A 5603-nucleotide genomic window follows, 5' to 3' on the forward strand; every position below is an offset into this window, starting at 1 on the left:
CCATCTCCATCATTTCAGATCGCGACGCACGATTCACGTCAGAGCTATGGCAAGCAATGCACAAATCTTTCGGCTCAAAGTTAGACATGAGCACGGCATATCACCCTCAGACGGACGGGCAGTCTGAGCGAACGATTCAAACTCTTGAGGACATGCTCCGGGCATGTGTTATCGATTTCGGCAACGGCTGGGAAAAGCATCTCCCTTTGGTGGAGTTCTCATACAATAACAGTTATCACACCAGCATTCAAGCCGCTCCATTCGAGGCATTGTACGGGCGTAAATGCCGGTCACCTCTCTGTTGGGCAGAGGTGGGGGATAGTTAGATTACGGGTCCAAAGATTGTAGTGGACGCCACAGAAAAGATTGCACAGATACGACAACGCATGGCGGCAGCACGTGACCGTCAGAAAGCCTACGCGGATAAGCGTAAAAGGCCTTTGGAATTTCAGGTCGGGGACCGGGTCTTGTTAAAAGTTTCACCTTGGAAGGGTGTGGTACGTTTTGGCAAACGGGGTAAATTAAATCCGCGATATGTCGGACCATTCGAAATCATTGCGAAAATCGGCAAGGTAGCCTACAGATTGAACTTACCAGCTGAACTCGGGGCAGTTCACAATGTCTTTCATGTATCGAACTTAAAGAAGTGCTTATCAGATGAAACCCTCATCGTTCCTTTTAAGGAACTCACTATCGACGAGCGGTTGCAGTTCGTCGAGGAGCCTGTAGAAATCACGGACCGGGATGTGAAGGTCCTCAAACACAAGAGAATCCCTCTTGTTCGAGTTCGTTGGAACTCCCGACGTGGCCCAGAGTACACCTGGGAACGCGAAGACCAAATGAAAGAAAAGTATCCCCAGTTATTCGGAACCAATACAACCACTGCTGAGGCTGAAGCTACTACTACGGAATTTCGGGGCGAAATTCCAGATCAACGGGGGGAGGATGTGACACCCCAGGAAAACCAGTGAACGATGCAACCTATCTAGCTTCCTCAGTAGGTACGTACCAAATTTCGGGACGAAATTTCTTTCAAGTTGGGGATAATGTGACAACTCGACCTTTTGACTCGTATTTAATGCACGTTGACTTGACCATTGACTTTGACTGATTAGTCGTTTGACTTGTTTGACTTGTAATGTGTACGTTGTGACGAATGAAAGTGTTATTGTGTTTGCTTGGTTTGTGTTTGGTTGTATATGTATAACATGTGACCTACTTGAAAACTTAGATTGATTAAACCATATAGTGCCCGACGAGACAAGAACTAGATTCGCCAACGTGAGCTCGGCGAAACAGGAAACCTGTTTCGCCAATCCCATCTTGACGAAACATGTGTTTCGCCGGCCCAGTCTCGCCAAAGCCCATTACGGGCCCAAAACGCTAACCCGTGTATATTAACATGAAACGACTTCTAGTTCACACCTTTGGTAAAAGTTAGAACCCTAGAACGCTCATCTCTTCTGAGTGACGGCAATCTTGTGTCTCCGAAGCCCCGAATCAATCTGATTGTTATCTTGTTCATTGTGGTAAGTGTTTTAACTCTTGCATGATTGTTAGTCCGCCTATCGATTAACTATTTTGGCTAGAAATTATAGGCTGATACTAGATGTTGATTATGCCATGATTGGTTGTTACTAATAATCTGAATAGGGTAATTGTGATATTGTGATCTCATGATCTAGGGTTCATGCTAGGGGCTGATTGTGTAATATGATTTGGTTAACGTAGCGTTATACACGATAGTGGGTGAATGATTACAGTATGGTACCAATGATTGTATGATGATTGTATGATGATTGACTCCTGTATGATTATGGTTGATGATTGATGACGGCAGTTAGCATGATTAGGGTTTCTGTAATTGACTGCATGATATCCGTAACTGACATGTTGACGTAACTGATACCTTAACGAATCTAAATGTTTGACGAATTAGGATGTTGACGTAATAGAAAATTTGCGAATGTGAAATGCTTGACGAAAGGGGACTCTTGACGAAACAAGATGTGTTTCGCCAAGAGTAATTGACGGAATAGAAATTTGTGATTCGCCAAGGGTTTCGACGAAAGTGTATTGTGTTTCGCCAAAGAATAGTTGACGAAACAGTCTCTGTTTCGCCAACCTCTGTTTCGCCAATCTGGATAACCTGTACAGTAACTGATGAAATTCTGTTAAGTGTTAACTGAGTTAACTAACTGATGTTAAACGCTATGCATGACTTGTGTGATGTTGATTAGTGATGTGTACTACCTGATGATCATTGATTATGCTTATACGTGAACTGTATGAATACAAACTGATTGTGTATACGTGCATACCATAGGACGTGACTGATTGATTGTGATTGCATACTTAGCATACCGAGCAAACCCCAGGTGAGTTCACACAGCCATGGCATGGGTTCCCTGGTGGGGAATGGGATTTGATAGATTGTTATGCACACTCAGATGGTAGAACTTAACGAATACGATCTTACTAGACTAGCAACACTCATTGAACTGATCTTCGCACACCTGCCACGGGTTGGCCGCGATACTATGACATCTTCGCACACCTGCCTTTGGAAGGCCGCGAACTAAACTTACTAACCTTCGCACACCTGCCTGGGAGGCCGCGATACAAATAAACCTAGTCTAGAATAATTGGGATGAACATCCCCTAATATCTTCGCACACCTGCCTGGGAGGCCGCGATGGAAATATGAAACATGATATGAACGAACGAACTTACTATTACTCATACCATATTAATACTGAACTGTTAACTGTGAACTCGCTCAACTAGTTGTTGACTCTCTGCTACATGCCTTGCAGGACCTTAGGTATTTATGGAGCTTGCACTGGAGGAGCGGGTCGTTGTGGGAAATGGATCATGAACACTGTGTTTAACACTTCGAATATTTGAACTTATGATTTTATTTGGGTTATTTACTTATGCTTCCGCTATTGATACTATGTTTGGTTTGGAACATCAATTGTATTGAATGGGGTTTACGAACTATTTACTTATATTATGCTATGTTCAATATGATTGATGGCTTGATCCTGGTCAGTCACGCTCCCAAGCGGTGGTACTCCGCGTGTGGATTTTGGGGGTGTGACAGTGAACATCATCCAGCTTGATGTCCTTAAGAAGATGAATATTCCTGAATCCGACATTATACCAAGATCCTCAGTGCTTGTGGGATTCAGTGGGGAGACCAAGAATACTCTGGGGGATATCAAACTCCCAATTTATATCGAAGGATTACATTCTTATCAAAAATTTTGTGTTATAGATTGCTTATCCTGTTGTAATGTTATCCTTGGCAAGCCTTGGATACATGACATGAAGGCAGTCCCATCCACTTATCACCAATGTGTAAAGCTTCCTAGTCCATGGGGAGTGGTGAAAATTGAGAGCGATCAGTTTTAGGGGAAGATTTTCCTGTGATCAGTGATCCTCAATTGTTATCAGGTTCAGGGATCCTTAATTCTGTCTGAATTGATGATCCTCAGAGAGTATTGTAGGATCAGGATCCATGATCATTATAGTTATCCTTACACTAACGATTGTCTACTTTGAATATGGGATTGTTTTGCAGGAGTATGTGTTTGGACTTAGTCATGGCGATATTCCTGGAGAATATTCTCTTTTATTCCACACGTGCTTGACCATGGTGAACGTTATGGAGATCGTGGGGAGAGGGCATGAATTGCGGATAGTAAGTTATTTAGATATTTTACTAAATTTAAAAGGGGATAGCGAGCTAAATTAGAACACTTGGCTATTTTTTGTCTAACACACACACTCATACAGCTCTCATCAGTTTACAACAGTTTGCTCGGCTATTACACACTATTGTCACACATTTCACTCTAGTGATCCATGTAACTAGCTCGCTATCATCCGAAGTTGTAACACACATTTTATTTTATTTAAGTTGGTGATCGGTAGTTTCCATCACCCGAGGTTTTTTATGCCGGAGATCATCTCTTGATCAAGGGCTTTTTCCTCGTATAAATCTCTGTGTCACTTGTTCATTACATTACAGAGTGATCCTTAATATTGTTCATTGATTCAAGCATCACACCTCACACATAAAGATTTGATTGCATTATCTTTACTTGATTTTTGACCAAAACAGTTTGGCGCCCACCGTGGGGCACATTCCTAAGGAATTCTTGTTTTTGAGATCATTTCGGTTCGTTACAACCAAGCAGATGGCTTCATCAGCGAAGAACATTTCAAGTTTTGTGTCGGCAATCAGTTCTTCACAGGGCGTTCCACCTTTGCCTCCACCACCTTCTGGATCCCAGAAGAATGCTGAAAAGAGACCGACTACTATTTTCTCAAAACCACCAACTTCTTCTGTTTCTTTTAATCCTACTACTAGTGACCTTTTTACTTTGATTTTGCAGATGAGGGATCACATACAAGAGCAGGACAAAACTAACGAAAAGATCCTCAAGGAGATTGGTGTTATCAAGAAGTAGAAGAGATCAGTGGAGGATCGTTCTCCATTGATGCCTAGATCACTGAACTTTGACACTCCGGTCATAACTTCCCAGCATTCTTCAGTTCCGGATGTCCAATACTTAGGTGGATTAGCAGGGATGCGCTATGGATCATCGGCAATGACTCAAGCTTTAGGATCCTACTTTCAACCATCGGGGTCCTCTGTTCAGTATCAGGGATCCTTCTTCCAGCATCCAGGATCATTCACCAGATCAGGTGGATACATGGGGACGCAGCAGGTTCAAGGATCCTCTCAGGTTCAAGGATCCTCGCAGGTTCAAGGATCCTCTCAGGTTCAAGGATCCTCGCAGGTTCAAGGATCCTCTCAGGTTCAAGGATCCTCTCAGATTCAAGGATCCTCCTTTCAGCCTCAAGGATCCTCTCAGGTTTTCGGATCCATGGATTATCCTCCAAGACCCCCATTCACAGTGCATCAAGGATCCAATGTTCTGCAAGATCAAGGATCCTCTCAAGTTTGCAACCTAGAAGCTCTGATGTCCATCAAGGAGACTTCATTCCAATGCAAACCATTGCTTCTTCTGGTCCTTCAATCATACCAGAGCCTTGACAATATGGATTCACATCCGGGATTCCAAGCTTGAATCCACCGGGAGGTAACACTTTCAATAATTCTTATACCACTAACCATGGCCTTATGCTGGATACAGGCATCAATCAAGCTATGGCTAAAGAGTTACAAAAGCTTAAGGATATGATATCCAGTGTTCCAGGGGTGGTTAAGCCTATTCCTGAAATTGCAGATGGGAGCCATAGGATATCTCATTTTGCACCACCTATTTGTGATGCTGAAATACCCAAGAGGTTCCAGATACCTACCATGAAGTTATATGATGGCTCCACAGATCGTGAAGAACACATAACTCAATACAGAGAAAGGATGCAAGGGTTTTGGATCCACACTTACAGGATCAGCTCTTAAATGGCTGCTAAGTCTTCCCCCATACTCTATTACTTCATTTGCTAATCTAGTTAACTTGTTTAATAACCAATTTTCTTGTAGTAGAAAGTTTGAACGATTAACTAGTGATTTGTATAGGATAACTCAAGGTCAAAATGAATCACTTAGTGATTATATCAATAAG

The sequence above is a fragment of the Helianthus annuus genome, chromosome 12 (genome assembly GCF_002127325.2).
Source record: "Helianthus annuus cultivar XRQ/B chromosome 12, HanXRQr2.0-SUNRISE, whole genome shotgun sequence".
NCBI lineage: Eukaryota > Viridiplantae > Streptophyta > Magnoliopsida > Asterales > Asteraceae > Helianthus > Helianthus annuus.